Raw genomic sequence first — 24064 nt, 5'->3', positions numbered from 1 at the left:
TTCTTCCTTCAATGTATTCTGACTGGCAACATTTCACAGCAGAGAATGCCATCTAAAAAGTACTAGTCATATCTAAAATTTGTATCATTGTTTAGCAAGGGCCTTGATTATAATATGAGAGTTTAATTTGAAAACAGTCCTTAAGATACTGACATGAATTCATTCCAAAAAAGAGTTCATCCTGCCCTTTCTGGACCTTAACAGAGCTGTGCATTCCCCAAATATCAGGACATCTCCTCTTCTGATTGTCCTGTGGCTGTTCACATATTTTCCTCACAGTTACCAATTATCCTCAATATCCTCTCCATGTCTGACAGCAGTACAGGTGTGCAGGAACGCTTTGCATGCTGGAATAAATTTTATGTATATCTGACTGCATAAAAAAAGGAGGAGAGAGGGACAGAGACAAAAGATAGACTGCAAGAGGTTCTAGTGACTGAGGAAGAAGTACACAGAAGCAGGTATCTCGTATGGCATGCTGAGCACATTGAAGACAAACTCCATCTAATAATAATACTGACTCACAGCAGCCCTGCCGTTTGCTTTATGAGTCACATAGGAGGAATCACTGCTTTGAAGTTCAGTGCAGTTCCATAGCATAAAGGAAATCAAATTTATTAAGAGAAATGTTTTGCCCTAAAAAGCCATGAAAACAAAATGGCACCACACTCAGAGGAAAGGAACACACAAGTATAGATGGGTGCACCTTGTGACCCATTTTCATAGAGTTTCAGAACGCATTCACCTCATTTCACTCTTCTTTCCAGGTACCACTTTTCTTATATTGTCAAACATACCTGCATGTTTAATTGTCTTTTAAATGAAAAGAGAAGTAGTCACGGAAACAATCATACTATTTTGACATTGTATTATTATGGCATCTAGTCACCAGCACTGGTTGCTAAGGGGTGTAGTGCAGGTGCTTTGTTTGCCGTGCACCTTCATAAGTCACTTTTTAATTACAATAGTTAGTCCAACCTTAATATTAAATTGCTGGAGGAAAGGAGAAAGCTAGGAAGAAGCCTTACCTAATCTGCAAAATGCAATGATTAAGTGTACTGTCTTTGGTAGGATGCCACAGAAAGTCGAACAATGAAATTTCCCATCATGATTCCACCTTTCACAGGGGAGAAATATTCAGTGGCAACATTAACGGCAACACAAGTGTCAGGCAGGAACCAGGAACCGAGAGGAAATTGTAAAATGCCAGCTGCACTTTAGAGGGGCTTCTTTCCTTCCCTTAGTGGCATAAGAAAGACACTGATTGGAATTATTTTTCTTATAAGATTTCATTTAATTCACAAATCGTTTAGAAGAAAAATCACCCTAAATCATAATCTTTATTTATAACTTTGGGTAATGTGTCAGGGTTAGTCTCATTGTTTGAGTAGCTGATTAAAAAATAATCAAAACAATAACACACAAACCCTTAAATTAAAACTCTGTTAAGAATGAAAAATGATCCCATAACCCCAAAGGTTTTTTCCTATAATGTGTTATTGCTTTAATAAAATTCTGTATCCTCCAACTGACCTGTTTTTCTTTTGGTGGAGACAGCAGCTACTACATAAATAAAATAAAAATAGGGAAGAACTATCTCCTAGTTGGTCCTGTTTTTCAAATATTCATTCTAAGCCCATGATTTAACCCTATAAACAATGACAAAAAATGTAGAAAGAAACTGCTTTGCAGAAACAGCAACCAAAGCTGATTTTTTAAAAGACAAACGGTCCCGTATTACTATACAACTGCATTTCAATATAGACAATAACATTGCTGTTCTACAGATGGGGCGACTGAGCAATGGGGAGTTTGAGGTGGCACCTACAGACACTAGCTAGTGGAAGGCAAAGCAGAGTCAGCTGAGTTTTTCTCTTTCTAAGACTGAGTGCTTGCTGCCATTGTTATAACGCACCTCTTGTTTGGATCCAAATTCTCCATCATCAGTTTGGAGGATGAGGCAAGAGTGCAACTGATTATACAAACCAGCCACGATGCCAGCACAGGCCAAGCTTCTGATGAATATTTTCAATGTCACTGAAACTTCTAGACATCTCACAGCTTTAAAATTTTGTTTGTTTCTGTCCTTCTGTTTTTACCACATAGCTAGCCATACCAGGAAAAATTACTGCGAAACTTAGGTTTCTTGTTCAAAAAGAATAAAACAACCTACTCAAGTTGAAAAAAAGTCTGTTGTTTTTCTGCTTTTATTTTTTAAACTCTTTTTATTGTTGTTGAAGTACACTGGTCTCTATTTCCCCCCACCACCACTACCCTACCCCCAGCGGTGCCCACTTTCTACCCTTGACCCCACTTGCTTAGGTCAGCACAATGAAGGGTTCAATATCATATTGTCCATACTCTGTTGTAGCCCATCTTCTTCTGTTTTATTTTCTATTAGCAAAGACTAAAACTGCCATCTATATTACTAAGAACTTTCTTTGAAAGTGATAGTACTGCAGCAAATTCCCAATTGCCCAATGATGACACAGAAGCTATTGGGAATAACTGCTTTATGGTAATCATTTTAACATATATTGAAATGTGTCCCCTTTCCCCCCAAATCGCTCACTTTATCACATCTATACACATTTATCTCACTGCTTCTGTATCTCTTGACTTCTATGATTCTTCACTTTGTTCCACTGAAGTAGCTTCTCACCCTCCTTCCATAAAACAATGGACAAACCCTGTGATTGCTCGTTTCTCTGACTAGTCTCTAGCTCTTGTGACCTTCTCTCTGTCTTATTTAAATCCCTGTATTCCACCTATACATGAAGGGTCCCCATTGTTTCTTATTCTCTTATCTTGCTAAGTTATTTGTCTCCAGAAAGAAGCACACAGCGGTGGAAAAAATAATTCAAGTCTTGGGCCAAATATGTATTTGTCTCCAGTTTGCCATCCACTAAGTGTGTAAAACTGAACAAGTTCTTCATGTTTTCTGGGCACCACTTCCACCTACATAAATGGTATACGTTTATACATGATAATACTTCCTCCAAAGAGTTGTGAGAATTAATAAGATAACATATAAAGCACTAAGCAAAGTGGAACATAGAGGTTTAGTAAATGACAGTTCATTTTTATCATAAATGATGACCTAATTAACTTCCATTTCTTCTGCTCTTACTACTGTGGAAATGACTTCATATCCATGTCTTCAGTAATTTCCAACTTTATCCTAAAGGTCTTTCTCTTTTTTCAACAAATCTGGTCAAAAGTACAGGAACACTATTTCACTTTCCCCTCCACCACCAGATTGATTTTAGGCCCTGGATATATTTATGTTTCTGAACATTTCTCAACATGCCATTGCCTCCAGCACCCCACACCCAGTTTTACTTTCTCCTTAATTAAATATTTGCAGTGGTGCTGACTTTCTGTCAAATAAAGTTAAAATTCCCCATCAATCCATCCATCCTTCTACCCATTTGCCACTGTGACTTTGTCCATTCTATTCCTTTGTCCAGAATTCCTTAGTGAGTATTTGTATTTGACTAAACGTTCTTCACTGTTAAGTGTTGATTCAAAACCTTGCTAACCCTACTTCTTTAAGTTATTTATGAGCCTCTTATAATCTACATTTTACATTGTAGTCTATATATTTGCATTTGTGTCAAATCTCCTCTTTTAGGTATTAGATATCATTAAACTTATATTTTATTATTATTCTTTAGAACATAATGCTTGCACCTAAAGACCTTTAATATATATATGAAATGATTGAATTTGTACATATGTAGGTTTAGACCACATTCATACTAAAATAAATATATGTGTTCAATCTCTTCCTGCTTCATACTTACAAAGAAAATGATTATTTGTTAAGTTTCTTAGATGATGAATGATGGGGTATTTGACCCTTTTCTTCAGTGATTCCAAAAAATATAGTTTGCAGCTGGTTCACATCAGAATATTTTTGTTTTTATGCCCAGACTATACATATTTTACTAGTTGCCAGTTAGTAGGATAGTGGATATTAGGACTCAGATGGAGGAAAAGGTATTAACATAGCACAGGAAAACTGATTTTTTAAATTTATCTTCATGCATTCTATTCTTATTTTCCATTGTATTCCAATGTTATCATTAATGCATGTTTCCTTACTGGATGGAGCACAGGTGCAAAATTAGGCGATTTTGTAAATATATGTATTTGCCCACGTGGTGCCAGCCACGTCTGAGAATTTAGTCAGGGTCTTGGGTTGCTTTCACCAGAACAAAATAACCTATTCACATTAAAACACGTTCAGCGGTAATAGAAACATTTCTAAGTTTCTACTTTGACAGGTAATTACATGCCCAGATGTGATTATATATATTTAGAAATATGCCTAACTACTGCTGAGTTTGGTGCATGCCAAAACTTCAGGCATAAGTCTTTTAAAGGCACACGGGTCCCATTAGCTAGTGCATGTTTAGGACTTCGGAAAGGTCGGCAGAGAAAGTGGGATCTCTAGGGCTATTTTCACCTTCTAGCATCATGTCTGATGACTGATTCTGTCTCTTCAAACTGTTTAGTTGTTAAAGAGAAATTAAGGGACAGCACATATAAGTCCATACAGACTCTGGGTCAATTAGAAGCTATGTGTCATCTCCCCCTTCATATTAGGCTCCAAATGCTCTCCTGCTTAGCGATAGTTTGCTTAACAACATGAACCTTCTAGAATACCTTTGAGCTTTTCTTTGTAGGTTCACAAAGTTTTCCCTCACTGCCCTCTGTCCTTCACATTTTTCATTTGTTTCGTAAGAAACTTCTCATTGTCTCTCTTACCTCAAATATTTCTAGTCATTAATGCAGATTAGGTAGCCCTTGAAATTTAATACACTAACACTTCTAATCACAGACTGGAGTTTAGAATAAATTGACTGAATTGGAGAACTCATCACTCAACCTTGATTTATAATCAAGGTTTTATAAACTTATTTTTTAAAAATAATAAGAGGTTGTGGAGAAGGGAACCCTAGTGCACTCTTGGTGGAATTGCAGAGTGGTGCAGCCCCTGTGGAAAACAGTATGGAATGTCCTCAGAAAACTAAAAATGGACCTGCCTTTTGACCCGGCAATTCCACTGCTGGGATTATGCCCTAAGAATCCTGAAACAGCAGTTCAAAAGAACCTGTGCACCCCAGTGTTCATAGCAGCACAATTTACAATAGCCAAGTGCTGGAAGCAACCTAGGTTTCCATCAGTAAATGAATGGATTGAAAAACTGTGTCACATTTACACAATAGAATACTGCACAGCAGAAAGAAAGAAGGAGCTTCTACCCTTCACAACAGCATGGATGGAACTGGAGAGCATTATGCTAAGGGAAATAAGCCAGGTGGTGAAAGACAATTACCATATAATCTAATTTGTAGGTGGAACCTAATCAACAAAACAAACAAGCAAGCAAAATGCCACCAAAGACACTGAAATGAAGAACAAACTGACAGTAACCAGAAGGGAGGTGGGAGGGGATAATGGGGGAAAGTAAGGGAAGGGCCACCAAGGAACATGTATAAAGGACACATGGGCAAAGCCAAAGGGGTAGGTTTGAGGGTGGGAGGCAAGGATGAGGATGGGTGTGAAAATGCAGATAACTATACTTCAACAACAATAAAAATAAATAAATTTCAAAAATAGTAACAGGAAAAATACACCCAAGATTTTCTATAACTAGACTCAACTTAGTTTCCTGATATTACTTCCAGGGTCAGGATTTTATTCCAATATTTGAGTCTCTATTGATCTGGATTTTGAGACTCAACTTTCTGTTTCTCAGAGTCATTTAGATACATTTCATTTTTTGAAATGGTTTTCAGAAAGCATCTCTCTATTTATTAATGTAACGAGAGGGAGAGCATTGTTAGATGAGGTAATATGCGAGAAAGTATATTTTAAGAGACCAGGAGAGGACTGGCCACATAAAATGTAGCATCAATATTAAGAGTGAAACAGAAGAGCAAAAACCAAAGAATAAAAGTAAAGTGTAAGCAGCGATGTAAACCAGTAAGGAGAACAAGGGATGTCATCTTAGGAAGAGAGAATATTTTACTATGTCATATGCCTCCTTTTTCAAAATAACTCTCTTGAATGTATTTAAGTGTCATATGAACTTGACTATATTTCCTGCCAAAGTGAAAAACTGGCTCTAAAAGAAATAATAAGGTGAGTCATTCTGGGCACTGTGTGTTTTTAAATGGGAACTGGCAACACCCTGGCAAAAAAGACCGACATATTTAGTGGTTTCGTTTCTTAAAATGTGTGTTATAAATAGAAAATAAAACTTTCATGAAGGCCTGAGTCTCATTAACCAATTCATATTAAAGATAGTGTGACATTACCTTTTGAATCATGGTACAATTGAAATAGCTATAAAAGTTTAGAAAAATTACTTTTTAAAAATATTAGGTGTGTCTCTACAGCCTTCTTTTTATTTTTAGGCTTTCAGTTTCTAAAATAAACTTTCCTCGTTCTATGTGCAACTTAATTCTTATTTTAATGGATCTGCTCACTTACACAGACTCTCAAACAATATGCACTTCACCTGCAGTCCCACCCCCTTGTCCCTCGAAAGTCCCAGGACTGAGATGTTTCACCTGAATCTTCTATTTGATCCCCTTTTTTGAAGGCTTTTTAAGTAGAGCATATGGCTTCTTTTATCCTGTGCCTAATTGCTAGAAGAGCTAAGGCTAAAAATATGTGGTGAAAGAAGCTATAATTGGCCAATCCACAAGTGAGGATATTTTCATTACAACTAAAAGTGAAGAATGAAGCTGGAACAGAGAGATTATGAGCTCAAACACTGAGAAAATAGGCTCTAGACCCCATCACCAAGACAATAGTAACTCCCGAGTCTCTGGGGCTTGTTATGTGCCAGGCACTTATGTAAACTATTCACGTATTTATTTAGACAATCTTTCCCAAAACCCTGTCAAGTAGGAATAGAAGATTTCCCATTTTTCAGGTAAGTAAACTGAGGTGCAGGCTACTTAAGTAGCTTGACAACGTCACACAGATTATCAGGTTAAAATTCAGGTCATGTAGTTTCAGAGGCCATGACAGCACCCTGCTTCCCAGGAGAAGGAAACACTCTGGCCTCAGCAGGACCATGTCAGGTTTGGCCTTTACCAAGGACGTTGCTGGCTCCTCCTCTTACCAAGGTTTTCAGGCCTCTGAGATTCCTGAGAATGGCCTCCAGCTGCACTAGACCTAGTTCAGATGTGTAATCACACTGACATGTAAATGACTGACTTTATTCTACTTTGTACCAATTATTATTTTCATGCAGCAAGTATAAAGAAGGCTGATGAGAAAGCTCACAAAGATACTTTGTATCCTGGAATATAGGAAGAAAAATTAAAGCAGATTACACGAGACTATTGTGGCCATGTTAATGATTCTCCTCCACTTTCCCAGAAAGCCAGTTTCCAACTCAGTCAAGTTACTGACAAGTTCAGAGCTGATTTACTACCGATAAAACTGACGTGGTTCTTCCAGTTAAATTGGACACCATCCATTTTTCCTGGTCAGTGCCTATTCCATGCCATTAAAACTGCTGTAGTTTTTTAATGTACTCTTTACTTCTCACTTTCCATACTCCACACTTATAGGTGGTGCAGCAGATTGCATTCAGAAGCATAGATAGAAGAATCGGAATATGCTTTTGACGCCTTCACATCGTCAGGACTTAATTGCCTTCACTTTCTAGGTGGTAAAACCAAAAAATGGAAAATGAAGGCACAATTTGACTGTGCTCAATGGGACTTCTTCAGGACTACCTCTGAATGTGGCCTCCTGAGATGTGACCTTATCCAAGGTTCAAGAGGATGAGGAGTTCCTCTCTAGGACCCCCTTTGAATTCCATAACATTGAAAAGCATAACTTGAAAATTTGGTTATGGTAATTATTTAAGGATTTCACATCACCTTCAAACCCTTCCCACGAACCTGCCTTAAAAGAGTAGACCTAAACTGGGGAGACGGTGTTGTGATATCTTGGTTTCTTTTCATTTACTCAGTTGATTTCATATTCACATAGATTCCCTTAATTTGAATTTCTTTTCTTTTTTTAATTTTTATTTACTTATTTTTTAAGTACAGTTTTCTATTTCTCTTTTCCCAGCCCCCCCGCCCCGTGTTCCCCACCTCCCTCCCATTTCCACCCCTCTTAGTTCTTGTCCTTGTGTCCTTCATACTTTTCATTATGTTCTCAGAAATTATGCATCTTTTTAACATGTGACCATTATTTTTAAATCATATCACTAGAAAACTTAATTTCTGGTATTTATGACTAAAATAACCTGCTTATCTTTTTGCATTTTCTTCTTATTTTTTCTAGTTTTCTTTGATTTTTACTTTTTTCTTTTAATTTTCTTTTTTTTAAATTCTGTGTAATATAAATGATTCTAATTCTTAAGGAAGGTTTTATTTTATTTACTTTGGAGAAACATAATTTAAATGCTATGAACATGTCTTTACTTTAATATACCATATCCTATTTAAGACCTAAGCCCTTAACCAAATACATAAAATAAATATAGATATATTATTGTCAATAATCAAAAGTACAAAGCAGTCAGGAGACATGAGAGCAACTCTATCCTTCAATGTATAAAATGCTTGCTCTATACCTTAATGTCACCATCCTTGGCCATATTTTCAGCGCCTGCCTTAGGCAGTGTTATGCTCTTTGGCTAATGGACAGTAATAAACTAGCTTGAGAGATTAGTATGAGCCATGCAGTGGTTGCATCCAAAGTAATAGAGATGGGTAACTGTTATTTAGGAGGTAAAATTTAGGTTTTGCTCACAATAAGTGTATGGTTGCAATGACATCAACATCTACAAGAACAACAATCCAAGACATACACACAACCCACAAATTGTCAATGGTTTCCAAACTTCCAAAGATTGCTCACATAAATAAATAAAGATCATTACCTCCCACACTGTAGAGATCTACTCCAGATCCAACACGAAGCATACAGGCCAGGTCATTGCCATTTCCATGACAGAGGGAAAGCAAGATGGCACAACTATTGGTGGCCCTAAAACTCTTTGCTTGCAAAGAGAAAATATCCCTGCTGCTCACAACTCATTGACTAAACCAAGTCCCAATGTAAGGTTGCAGTCGGTGGTTGGAGAAGAAAATCCTCTCATAATGAAGAATAACAAAATCATAGGACCAAGCCTGATTGTGGAAGGAGTGAGCGTTTTTTACAGGGAAGGGAAGAACACAATTGAAAACTGTAATTTAATCCATCATAAACACCTATGCAATTAAAAAGTAAAACCAGTATTTTGCAAACAAGCAAAAGTGTCAATACTTTTCATTTTTTAATGAGCAGGTCAAATTTGAAATCAGCATTTTAAAAAATCATTGCTGATGATTCATATGTTCAGCATTAAAATTTGAGATTCTAATATTTTTAAAAGCATGGGGTTTCACAGTTTTTATCTCCAGAACATTTAAATTCTTCCAGCATCAGAAAGTATTCTTGCCCTGACTGGTGTATGCTCAGTTGGTTGGAGTCATCCTGCAAACCAAAGTGTCGCCAGTTCAATTCCCAGTCAGGGCACATGCCCAGCTTATGGGCCAGGACCCCAGTTGGAGGTGTGTGAGAGGCAGCTGATTGATGTTTCTTTTGCACACTGGTATTTCTCTCCCCTTTTTTCTCCTCCCCCTCTCATCTCTCTAGAGAAAAATAAACAATCTTTTTTTAAAAAAAGGTGTTCTTTGCATATATTTAAAAGCAACCTCATGCCTTTCTATAAGGAATTCACTTTCAAACAGGAATATTTCTTCTCCCCTGTTGCTGGCACCATAAGGTGAAAAGTGCTTCTCAGAAGCTGTCTCACCACTAATGGGGGTTTTTAATCAGGAAATGTTGCCATGCTAATCTAATAGACTTTCAGTTAAGACCTCAGTGTCACTGAAGCCTAAAATATCCCCGAAGCTGCACATATAGAAATCTCTGAGTAATGTAGTCCATCCCTAAAGAGGTATTATGCAAATGAATGCACTTAGTTAATATGTACTGTAAACAGATCACTACTTCTCCATTCCTCCCTAAATCACGGCAGAGATTAAAACTGTAATACTCTTATTACCTAACGAAATAGCTAAATATTTAAAATAAATCTGCAAAGAACTGCAAGCCCCATATCACACCCTCTTGAATCTGGATTTGGCTTTTCTTCCAAAGGTCGTAGCATCTTCTTACACATTTTGTCCCAACCCCCACCCCACCCCAGAAAACAGTTTTCTTAGAAATACGCAGTCTCAAGTCACACTAGCATTCTCTGGCCTCTGAGAGATTATTGAATATTTTATATTCCCTTATTACCTAACTGCAAGCCAGTATTCACTGACAAATGAAAGAGCGGCACTCATACATAACACAGAAGTTGGAAACTCAGACTTAAAATGAATATGCAGCTGGTTGCCGACTTCTGATTTAGTGGCCTCACTCGGAGTTCACGTCAATCTCCATTAGAACTCATTCCTGTCACATTGACCAAATTTACCACCAGCAAATGATTTCAGATAAGGATGAAAACTGAATAACGATCTTTCATTTGTCTTTTAAACCTTTATTGAATACAGAAAGTGAAGTGGGATGCAATGGCTTTGGCTGTATAGTTGTAAAAGGTTGATTTTTATGAAGGTATTTTTGATGCAACATAAAAACTGAGTCAGACTGACAGGGAAGCCTCCCTCTCAATTAAACAGAAGCTGATTCGTCAAACAACACTGATTGCATTAAACATGCCTAATGTCCCCTTGAGATCACCTATCCTCCTCCAGAAAACATTTTTTTTTTTGCTTTTGAAAGACATAAAATAGAACAAGGATAAATGGTGATTTATAAATGAGCAAATTTGCTCTTGCCTTTCTGTTTTTAATTTGCTATTGGCTCAAGGTAGTACCTACATTTGTTTCTTTATTGTCCAAGAAAAGAGAGAACAAAATGACTGAGCACAGCTTGGTAGTGGAAACAAAAGTTCTGCAACCTTACCCAGGGGAAAGAAGAGAGAAAACAGATAAATCTGCACTGGTCACTCTCAGAGAAAGGGAGACTCAATCAAATGCATTACAGCTTCTTGAGGGAGGAAAATAGGCCTCAGTGCAGCACTGAAAGGCGAGTTTTTAGAGTGAAGGAAATGATTGGCTCAGAGCAAGGCAGTAGCCTGTAAGGAGATGTTGTCAGGGAGTCTTCTGTATTCTTACTAAAGGCCATTTTGACTGCCTATTGGCACATAACAGATCACTGTCCCTGAGGTGTGAAGTGGGTAATGTCCAGGGTGGCAGAAAAGTTTTCCAACGCCCAGCATTGTCTGGCTGGGCCAGAAACATGACTGGCTAGGGGAAAGCAGAATATCGGAAATCTCAGATACAGACCGCAGGTCCATCAGGGTTTCAAATACCTATTTCACTTGTGTCTTGTCCCTTTTCAAGGACATGTTGCTATTTTATTTTTGCTGTTTTGCTTAGGTGTTTCTTTTTTAATTTTGTTAACTTGATTTCTTTTTTTATCCCTGTTTTCTTACATCAATGCTTCTTCAATTTTTTCTGGTTTTTTTTCTTTTTTTTTTTTGTCTGCTGTGACAAAAGAGAAAAGAGGTATCACTCTGACCTTTTACTTCCTGCTGGTATATTTTTAACATTTAATTTTATGCAGAACCACACGGTTGTCTAAGTAACTAATGGGATTCATGGCAGGAGTGAAAAAAATCAAGTCAATTACATAAGATATGTTTCTGTTTTCATCAATATTATCCATTTATTCCCCCAAAATATGTTACTAAGGATTAGTCAATATCTTCAGCCTGTGCCTTACTTTCTAAAATGTTTAATTGCATATATTAATGGGTGATAATAAAGACTAATGGCAAAGGTTTTAAGCTATAAATCTCCTATACTGGGGTGAATGGCAGCCTCTCCTCCCCTTCCAAAAAAGATATGTTCAGGTGCTAATCCCAGAATTTATTAATGTTAACTATTTTGGGGAAAGTGTTTTTTCAGATGCAATTTAGTTAAGAATCTCCAGATGAGATCTTTCGGGATCATCCAGGTAGGCCTTCAACACAAAATGGCATGTGTCCTTATAAGAAATGCACAGAGGGGATGAGACACAGGCACACAGAAGAAAAGTGATGTGAAGACAGAGGCAGGGATACTGGAGTGATGTGGTCACAAGCCAGGGAAGCCCAAGAAATACTGAAAGTCATGAATGAGCCATGACAAGCTGAAGAGGCAAGAAAGGGTTCTCCCATAGAGCCTCCTGAGGAAGTGGGGGCCACTGGTACCTTGGTCTGGGGTTCATGGCCTCCGGAATTGTGAGAGAATAAATTGTTTTGTTTTAAGCCACCCATTTCATGGTACTTTGTTAAGGCAGTCATAAGATAATAATACATCTTCTATATGTATATATACATATTTCCAAATATATATATACATTATATAAATATATCTCAAAACACTCTGAATGAATATTTAAGAGACACTTATGTAGGGTGATCCTTTTATATATTGAAGTAAGCGTTTCCATTTACAGTTATTTTTAGCTTTTTCTTGGAGCACATTTGCACCCACTTCGTTTCCTTTGATGCCATCCCCAAATTTCCTTCAAGTTCTATTTGTGATTATCTAGCCTTGCAGCAACAGGGAAAACAGGGACACAAGTCTCTGTGTGAGTGCGAAATTTCCCGCAGAAAACTGTTATGATTATCTCTCCTCAGAATATAGGAATGAAATCATATTGAAAATATTTGAGTTCACTTTGAGTTCGTTATACTTAAAACCTTTCAGATGTCAAAAAGGAATTCATCTTTTATTTTGAAGTCGTGTATAATTCCGAATCACTATTTTTTTAAATATTGATTCAATAAGTAAAATAAAACATTTACTTTGTCTTTGAGCCTGAACCCAACCCCAACATGCCTGATTCTCTTCATTGTTTATATTTTTGGGTCCATTTATAATCTACTATTACTAACAGGCTTCTGATGCTGTTACTAACATTATTTATTTTTTTAACCATCTGCCAGCTCTGCTAAAACACAAGCTCTACAAGGGGACATAGTGATCTGTTCCCTCCTATGTCACGTGGAACAACTCACAGTCAGTGCTCAGCATGCTCTGAATAAACCAACACAAAATTACCCGTCTTCTCCAGAGGTTTAGGGAGAAATGAGCTCCAACCAGCTTGGAGAGATGGAAATATGAGAACCACTGCTTCTGAAGGATCGAGAACACGTGAGAGGGCAGAGGGAAGGAGAATTAAATTACGAGATGTGTCACAGCCAGTGACAACTGTGATACAGACTTTAATTGCAATGATTCTAGTATTATGATAGCTCCTGAATAATCAGAGTGTTGTCATATTAGGGGCTGGAGTAAATCATGAGCCGAAAAGGGAGAGTAACTCTGTATTCCAAGTCATCCGCACCCATTCTGGAAGATTCTTGAAATCCAAGAGTGGGAGAGAGGGATGCGTACCTGCTGCTTTGCCTTTTGTTGACCTTTTTCCTCCAAAGCACACACCTCTCCCTGCAAGACTTCTCCGTTTTTTTCAAGTGCTTGCTTGCATTCAACAATGAGCAAAATATAAAGAAGATAGAGCTGGTCCTTATTCTCTCATTCTATTCTTGAAGCCATTCTGAAGTTTGTCCTTATGAAATTTCAATAGAGGGGACATATTATGCCCATGATACATGACTAATGAAGCTAGGTGAGTAAGATACATTAAGGGACTTCCACGAGTTTACACAGCTACACAGCTTGGTGGTGGGTCTGCAAATACTGAATCCTGGCTTTTTTATTCTTTTCTGTAGTCTTTTCTCAGGTCTCTCTCTCTTTTTTGAAGCATATTTAACCAACCATGCTATTACAGTTGTCCTATTTTTTGCTCCCTTTATTCCCCTCCACCTTGCACCATACCTCCCACTCACAGTCCTCTACCCTTAGTTCATGTCCACATGGGTGGTACATATAAGTTCTTCGGCTTCTCCATTCCCCATAATACTCTTAACTTCCTCCTGTCTATTTTGTACCTACCATTTATGCTTCTTCTCCTTTGTACTTTTTCCCTCATTCTCCCCACTACCCCTTCCCAGTGATAACCATCTATGATGACCTCTATTTCTGGGATCAGGCCTCTCTTTTAACTTAATAATTATGTGAAATCAACTCTGTCCTTTGATTAATTATTTATCATTTCATTCAAAAAAAGTAGTTGAACAAGAACTTAATCAGAATTGTTGGGTTCAAATTTTAGGTCTACCATTTAATAGTTAATTGACAAAAACTACTCAAGTTCATTGTCATTCCCTTCCACTTTGTAACATAGGAAACATAATAGACCACCAACATTATTATTGTCTCCCAAGTCATTTGTTGTTTTAAAACATACTTGTATGCTTATCATTTTCTGCCTTCTTTATTTTTCCTTGAATATCAAGTCTCTCTCCTGAGATCGATTTCCTTTTGTCTGGGGCACGTGCTTCAAACCTTGTTTTGTAATGAATGCGCTGATGGCAACCTCTTAGATTTTGTCTCCTCTTATTCGTGAAGGAAGTTCTCACTGCTCACAGATTACTGGTGTGAGAAATATTTCCTTTCAGCACATTGAAGATATGTCAGCATCTTCCGGTTCCCACTATCACATCTGTGCAGACAGCTGTCGGCCGCCATTGGCACCATTGGAGCCAATCTGCTTTGCTCTGGCTGCTCTACGGATCTCTTTGTGTTGGGCCGTCTGTACTTGCACTATTTGTACACAGGGGTAGGTATGTTTTGTATGCTTATTGTGCTTGAGCTTTGTTGGGTTTTTTGAATTAGTTTTGTGATTTTATCCATTCCAGATTTTTTCTTTACATTACATCTTCATATGATTTCTCTGTCATACTCTTTTCTATACCTCTAGAACTGACATCACACATTTGTTAAACCTTCTTTAAGGCACCACGTTAAGCAGAAAGACACCATGTTATTGATGCACAAGATTAGATGTTACTGATGCTTTTTGTGTTCATAATTTTAGCCCTTTAACTACATAATATTCCTCTGTCTTTGTAAAATGCTCTTGAAATATATCTATTTCCCCTTTGCTATTATTCTGTGTAGGTAGCCATAAAAAAACAGACTACAAGATGGCTTAAACAATATAAATGTATTCTCCCACAGTTCTGGAGGCTGGAAATCCAAGATGAGAGTGCCAGCATGGTCAGTTTCTGGTGTGAGATCTCATTCTGGCTTGTACATGGCCATGTTCTCACTGTGTGCTAATGTGACAATAGACAGTGGGAAAGAGAGAGACCTTCGTCTCCTTATAAGATGACAGTCCCATCAAATTAGTGCCCTATTTAATGACCTCACCTAACCTTTATTGCCTCCTTAAGATTATATCCAGGTAGAGTCACATTAAGGGTTAGGGCTTAAATACATCATTTTGGGGGCAACAATTCAGTCCAAAGCATCATACTCCTTGCTGCAAAGTATGAAGGTTCTTGGAAATGTATAAAATATTAGTAAGAATCATTGGATTTCACCAATGTGGCATATCCATCTTTTTGATACAATATACTATTGTAGATGTTTACCTTTAAACCACTAATTAATTATTCCATAATTCTTAGCTTACTATTTACTAACTCCTTTTCTGGACATGCGTATTTGTGATAAGTGATCATGTGAGTTCCTAAATGAAGCTATAGATGAAAGAACTAAAAACAAAAAAATGTTGGTATAAAACATAAGCCCTTCTTGAAAGAAATGGAAAGTCGGTGATATCGGATAAAGAAATGTTTTTAGAAATGATTAATATTAAGATACTGACATGTGCGGAATATGTAGTAACAGCGAGATACTCATGTAAGCATGACTAATGGATGTTCAGAGGAATGGGATTGCTATTCTGAAAAGATTTCAAAAGTGAAGATATGTGTAACAGACTAACCTATTTTGAAATAAGATGCTGTAAAAGACACAACTTTTTGGATTTGGAACCACTTGAATTTGTACCCTGGACCAACTATAAAGTCTGACTATGAAACATTGGATAGCTTACCTATTCATGATTTTTTGTCTGAAATACTGCAACTGACCCTTATAGTAACATCTGAGGCTGAGATGGCTGAATTAATTGAATTAAGTAAGAAAACACAAAAGCAAGTATATAAAAGATGCTGTTAAAATACGTTTAAGTCATATTCGGTCTTAGTTTTTTTTATCTGTAAAATGTTGACAGTATAGCTGGTTTTGGTTTTTCTGAATAAATCAAATTATTTTTGTAAAGCATTTATCCCAAAGGCTAGTAGATAGTAGGTACACAAATAGAATATTTTTTACTTTCTTATTTTTCCTTCAATTGAAGTAGTTAATTAAAACTGGTCACTAATAAAGAGGTTACAGAATGAAAAGAAATCCAAAGACAAAACATTTTGGAAGAATTTCTGCTGAAATTTGAAAATGAAAAAGAAACCAGTAAGAGAATTGGATTCACAAAGTAAGGAGAAGATAATTGGATGACCAAAATGTATGGGAAATTGGAGGTACACAGTGTTTATAAATGAAGGTTATTGGACAAAGTTAAAGCCAAGAAAGAAATACAAATTTTAAGTGTTAGTAAGAGTATTGACTTCGCAATTTGAACTTTGTTTGTTTCTTTGAAGAACAGTTTTCACAAAACGGAAGCAGAAGAAATTGTGTTGAATTGATGAACGTGGGAAGTAAGGTTATGTTGTGGTGATTTAAGAAATGGAAAAGTGGTGTGTGATCATCTGACGGCCCCAGATACCAAAGTGAAATGGATTCTTTCCTGTTCAGTATGAAATGATTGTTCCACATGTTTGTGGAATGTAGTTACTGAAAGTGATTAACTGAAGAGTGAGAGAAGACAAGAAGAAAGAGAGGGTGCAAGAACATAAGTGAAAGCATTTAGGAAAAAAGATGCAGACTTTCCTTCAAAACAACCAGAAATGAAGAAAGAAGACATGGCAGAATGCTATGGTGGAGTTTTAAAGAGTCAAGGATGTGGTCTCAGGAAGAAACTTCCAAGCAACAGACAAGCAGTGGAAGTGAGTCCTCGGTGATGACTCCTTCCGGTAAAGTAGGAGGTGGGTTCATCGCCAACACCTCACTGATGTTGATATTTTGGAGCATAGGAGGGTGGCTGCAGACTTGGTATCCAAAATTAATTGCTCAACTGAAACGTGTGCTTCTGTCGTGAGGAGAGTGGACATGGTTTGAAAAAGCCAAAGTGAGAAGACAATAAACAACAAAAAGAAAATTGAATTAAAGACCTAGACACACAAGTGAAAAGTTTCAGTGACAGCTCAGTTGAAGTTAGAGAACATAAATTTGGAGTGAACCCCGTCTTGGAAGATAAGTCCTATTTTAAATCCTAAGGGAAGCTTGGTAATGAAATCCATTAAGAATACACTACCCAATTGAAAGTTGAAAAGAAGATTAGGGAAGACAAATGTAATTACCCGTATTGTAATTTGGTCAAGACACCAAGGTTAATAACATTCCTCCTTTTTTAAAAAGTTGCCATGAATTTTTTAATACCTTATAATGGCCAGTGTCACAATTTTTATTCTTTATACAAGAGATGAACTTTTTGATATGCAATTTTAAATGTTAAGCCTGTGTATTAAGGATATGTGTTCACCATTACACATTCACATACATTTGCACCTACACAGATACTAGAGAATCAACGTTTTTTAATTACAGAAAGTGCTTGGATAGAAAACAGATTCTTCTTTGCCTTCCAAATTTGACAAGAAGCTGTGATTACAACTGGGATCTGTCAGGACAGTTAGAGGCTGAGATGATGTTTGGTGTACCATGTTGTTTAAGCGTTGAGTGCAGTGACTAGGGAGAGCTCGGTGCAAGCCAGACTCCACCACCAGCAACTTACCTGCCCTTTCTAAACTCGTCTTCTAACTGTAACGCAGAGACATATTGTATCACAGGGATTTTGAAGAATAAATAGAAGAAAGCATGTAGAATAATCCACACAGTACATTCTTGATGAATTTAATTATTGTGTTACCAATTAAGAGTTTTCCACTGATATCTCTTTGACCCCAAGTATTGATATATGAGTCAGCAACTATGGAAAGCAAGGCTCAGCACATACCCTCAGTCTTTGGTAATATCAAAATATTATATAAGCATCTAGTTTATATTTATTACGCTAAACTTTTGTGGTGTACATGTATCTTTGTTGAAAAAAATTTTGACCTAGGGCCCTGGCTGCTGTAGTTCAGTGCATTGAGTGTGGGCCTGTGAACCAGAGTATTGCAGTGCGATTCCCAGTCAAGGCACATGCCTGGGTTGCAGGCCAGTTCCCAGCAGGGGACCCACAGGAGAGATAAACATACATTGATATTCCTTCCCCCTCCCCTTCCCTTCCCCTCTAAAGATAAATAAATAAAATATTTTTAAAAAATTCTTTGACCTAGGCACATTTGTACAATGATCCATTATACAAATGGATTCTATCATTTGTTTAATTTGAAGATAATGTTGAAATGGTAATAAGCATTAAATCTCCATAATACTACAGTGACTCTTCAACCTCTCTTCAAAAATTCTCTTCTCTTTTGAGTAAAGTATGCTTGTGTGAGGCAAATACATAGTCCTAAAAATATGATGAAGTTTAAAAGGCTAAACAAAATTACATTTCTAAAATATATATATGATAATACTTGGATTGAAGTTTCACTAATATATTTATTATACTTAACTATTATTTGGTATAATAATATAATAGTTCACTTCTGACCCTATATTACATCTTGTTTTAATAGTAAATAAAATGGCAAAACTCTTTTTAGCATTATTTTTGAAAGCTTGCCAGATGAAATAGGTATAAACTATATTATACAACAAACTTAATAATGCCATTACCGTTTCCTCTTAAAGTACCTTTAAAAGAAAAGTGATAGGAAGTGTTTAAGAAATAAGTGAAGTGCATTATCTGTCTATCAAATTAAAGCTCATATCCAAAAACTTTAGTCACAACTCTTTTATTCAAATTATTCAAATTACTTTAAACAAAAATGCCTTTCATTGCCCCAGTAGATAGGAACTTCAGGATACGGAGTTATTTTAGAGATTGTTGAATCTCTGTGTATGTGTGTTTCTTTTACCTTTTGGCCTCTCCTCCTTTTCAGCCCTGTTCATCTCTGTGTGCTAATCTTACTCCCTTCTATTGAAGAAATGAAGAAAATGACCGAAAACAGCTTCAAACTTACACCAAATCACTTTGAAGACTACTGAATACAGGCAGAAACTATAGTTCCCAGTGCCCCTATACAAAGCCTTTGGAGTTTATTTGTCTTGGGTTTTAAGACCATTTCTGAGCTAATAAATGTGACTAGAATAATGGAGCTCCAATCGGTCAGGTTCAAGTACATGTTTACCTGTATGTTGACAGGAACTGAACAGTGTGGTTAGTAGCTACGTAGTCCAGAAGCCCAATGACAGACAAGACACAGCCTCCAAAGCAGGAGGCAGGCTGGGTGCAGAAAAATGGAAAGAGAAACACTGTGCCAATAAAATGGGCAGCTAAGTCAACTTTGTAATAATATCCCATTAAATTAGTAAAGAGAATGCAATTTCAGAACACATTACACAAAAATAAATATGTTTTGCACTGGAGTGTAGGCCTTTCATTAATCTTGTGTAGGACTTCATTCAAATCATTCACATTCTCTGTAACTTAGTTCAGTATCCTGAGAAAGCTAGGAGTCTAACTTATCTTTATGGGGCCCACTAGATGCAAAACATTTAAGCTTTTAATAAGTTAAAAGGGGTGATTCTTAGACGGTATCAATTTAAAGGGAAGCAGTACAAGAAAGTGGAGGATAACTGTTTGGGGGTCACATGGATCTGTCTTATGCTGCCATTTAGCAGTTGTACAAACTTGTGCAAAGAAACAGTTTTCTTTTCTATACAATAGTGTTGGGGAGATAGAAACATTATCTACCCAGCAAGAGCTACTGTGATGAATACATAACATAACTACAGGGTGTGCCATGGAAAGATCACTCAATCAACGTCATTTTATTTTTTAATCATCACCATTATTATTTGTAATTGCTATAACTCTCAGAAAAACATTTTGCACATTTCTTATTGTGCACATATCTAAATACTTGACATTTTATATGAATCTAAAATATTAAACAATCATCTTTCAACAAATTCCTGAGTTCAGTTAGGGATGAGTCAAAAATGGTGTTTTTTTAAATAACCTTCAGCAGCATTTGGGATTTATAGAAAGCCACTGTTCAGTTTTATCTAGAGTCTTTGGTATGAAATGTGTTCTGTTCACACTATTTATGGGGTCATAGAAATCAAGGATGCTGTTGCTTGTTGTCTCTGTTCCCCTGACCCAATAGATGGGACATAGGAGATGTGGAGCAATCATTATAAACTCTTCTAATGATGTCATTATTGTTTTTGATCAGAAAATGACACTAAACTGACATGAAAAGTTAACTATTACTTTATGTTGGTGGCCATCACCAGCATTTTGAAGAACTAATTAAATTAAAGCATATTCTTTTTTAAAAAGCACTTGTTAAGCACAATAAATTCAAAATGATATTTAGGTAACTACACTAAGAGGAATAGGGAATTATCCACAATTTTTATTAGATCTCCTAAAGCAAAGTTCTCTTTCATTGGTGATTAGCATGAGATATGGTTGTCACTGAATTCAAAAGAGAAACCAGTGGGAAAAATAGAATGAATGAATGAATCCTGGATCACAGTTGCCTATTTTTTTCAATTATCAATGAGTAGTATTGAGAGTTCCCTTCAAAGTCTCACTTTTTACTTATTTTTAATACACATATTTATGCATAAAGATATTAATTTAAGCCAACACACAATAGATACACCATGAAAATACTTTGGTTGAATTCCTAAGAGCTAAATTTTGATTATCAACATTTATCAATAATGAAGACAAAGCTAATTATCTCCATCATAAAAACAAACTGTAAATTCTGTGGTATAAGAGTAAATCTAAATGAAAATCAAGAAAACAAGAACTTTAGGACAATTCAGAAAGTCTAAATATGTCAAGCATTAGTGACATGAGTACAAGAAAACAGAGACACTCTTTTTCTGCTTGTGAACCTATGAATTGTTAAATCCACTTTGGAGGACACTGTGGTGGTGTCTGGCAAATACCCGTGACACAGGTGCCACGTCTGTGCATGAACCCTAAAGAAGCACCTTTGTACTCAATAGTGTGTGTAAAGATGTCCACCACGGCCATGTTTACAGAAGACAGTTGGGGAAATATAATTATCCAAATGAGGGATTAATTTCCAGCAATATAGCACACTGGCAAACCTCAGAAATAAAATATTGTGTGAAAAATCAAATGTTAAAATAGTATGGTCATATTTACAAGTATCTGATGGAACCCATGCAAAACATAGATCATGACAACATAAGTAGTCAAACATTAAATTGAAATATTGTTACTTCATGAAAGTAAGAGTGATTAATGTGACAGGAAAAAGAATGAAAAATTCAACTTTACTTTCAATACTTATTGCATAGAATTTGAAGCAAAAATGTCAGGGTGATAAGTAAACAGGTAAATGATATACTGTCTTAGTTGTTTTGTATATGTTTTAAATATTCAAATAAAACTCAAGGAATTTCACAATATGTTCACCTTTCTAATTTTGAATAAAAATGATGTGATATTACTGTTCAAAGATTCTCTGCTAATCACTATTTTCAATTTTTGGAGCCTCCAAACTAAAGAGTAACAGATATCAACGATAAAACAAATGATGCTACTTTTTCTTTCTATGAAGTTTAAGGCAAATTCCTAATTTAAAAATAAAGTTAGACCTCTTATGACTCAAAAGATTCACATGAGACCTCGACTATGTCTGAGTACTGTGTGCTGAAGGGAAAAACAGGAACCAAAAATGTAAACATAGCGAAGAAATGACTTTGTAATTTTTGAATTCTGAAAGCAGTAATCTTTAAAGACAAAAATACTTGTAGATAATATGACTACACTATACCTTGTTTTTCTGAAGAACAAGGAGCATACTGATGATTTTTGGATGTTTTATTTAATAACACCGACTGACATGGTGCTGCAATTCTGTGTATTGAGATCTACTCTGACGTCTACTCAGTACACATGTCGTTTGATGAATCTTCAACTCCGTGTATTATGTAGCTAGCAAGGTGGACTAAGTCGAAGGCCAGAGTACTTTAGGATTCCTACATGTTCCTGGAGATAATCTCTATTTTTATACTTTCTTCCTCTACATTCAAAAGATAACCCACAGGCTCTCTTACGAGAAATTATAAGAAATTCTCAATTTCTTTTTAAATGGGTTGCATTATGAGAAATTTTATGCTGTCAGTATTTTGAAAATTAGAATTTAGAAAGCATGAAATGTGCTCTTGACCATCTTGTTACCTCTCAACTATTGAATAAACAAAGAAACAGTCCACATATGCACAGCTGTCCTTAACAACAACAACCTTTCCCAGCCCTCATATTCCTATCCCCACATACATCACATATTGGCAAATGCTGTCTTAACTATTACTGTTGACTCTCTTTTTACTGTAATAGCAAGTAACTTTATCCCAACTTTGAGTCTTAAGATCTAGGAACTTCCAGATGTTATATTCTGAGGGAAAAAAGCAACAGATTTTATCATTTTAAACTCACTTAATAATGTCATGGATATAACAACAGACAACAGACATGTTAAGCTATATTGGGTACATATTACTGCCTAATCAATGAGTTTGCTCATAATGATTTGGGCTTCTTATTGAATAATAAACCATCTCCATTGTTATAAATTTAGTAAAAACTGCTGCCCATAGAGTCAGTTTTTCAGGTGAGTGGCTGGTACCAGCAGGATGACCCAGACTGGAAACAGAGTAGTGTGTCCATCCCATGACTAACATTCGGGAGAGCGTTTTAGTGGGAAAAGGTATTACTGGAGCCAGAAAAGTCCAGGGGAACTTTAAGCCCCGAACAAAAAAAAATTCCCCAGATATACTGGAAGGTAAGCTGAGCTTCCATCTTGGGAGAAATGGCATTTAAGACAATTTTGAGTATAGTTTGTAGGTTCTACCTACTCAAGAAAGTCAAGGACTTAGGGGACATCCAGGTGGCTCATGTCCTAGTTATAATATTCCATACATTGAAAATGTCTTTGTCTTAAAATTATAAGTGTTTTTTACATGCCTGCCTGTACAGGGAAATTTTACCCCAATTTTTACTATTTTGCAGTTAAACAGCAACCCTTTAGAAGGACATAACCAATTTAAAAGCACAGGTGCTTTCTACCTGTACCGCCAAGCTGTCTTTTCTAGACAAACTCTCAGGAACGTCAGGTCGTGGGTATACAAAAAGAGATTTTCCTATTTTGCTACTTGGAATCCTCTCAAAAAAGCCTCACATGGGAAATACAATTTTTTTCCATTTAAGTGGCAAAGTGCTTAAGAATAAAGAACTATTTATTTGCATCACTACAGTCTGCTATAAGGAACCTAGGTTAAACTGCAAAAATCAAAAGAAGAAAAGGCACAAGGATGAGATAGTCAAGCAGCCGTTGTCCTACGCAATAACCACCTAGGCCATCAGGTAGATGGAGGTTGGCCACGTTAAGGATTTCACAGGATGGGGAAATCCAGGTAGGGCTGATGTGTTCTGAGGGTCTCTTTAAGTTCTCCTTTCCCATTGCCAATCCGAAGAAGATAAAATGAAAATTCAATTAAAATAGGACTGATAGGTAATCAAATACAAAGATTAAGGCAACTCAAATAATTGCAAGAAATGGTTACTCCGGACTTTGATATGAAGGCAAAACAAATAACTGGATTCTTAGGTTTGAAAAGTGAAGAGGCACCATATTTTAAACCCAATATAAATCTTTGTGTTAGTGTTTAAGGGAATTATGTTCTGCTTCATCAAATACCAAAACAGAAGTAGAAAGCAGAGTTCCCTAGGATTGGAATGGGGAAAATTAAGATGAACAAAAGGATTTATTACCATA

Source organism: Artibeus jamaicensis, unplaced genomic scaffold, assembly GCF_021234435.1.
Source record: "Artibeus jamaicensis isolate MK-2021 breed Jamaican fruit bat unplaced genomic scaffold, CSHL_Jam_final scaffold_369, whole genome shotgun sequence".
Classification (NCBI taxonomy): Eukaryota; Metazoa; Chordata; class Mammalia; order Chiroptera; family Phyllostomidae; genus Artibeus; species Artibeus jamaicensis.
Note: the sequence above shows the minus strand (reverse complement) of the source record.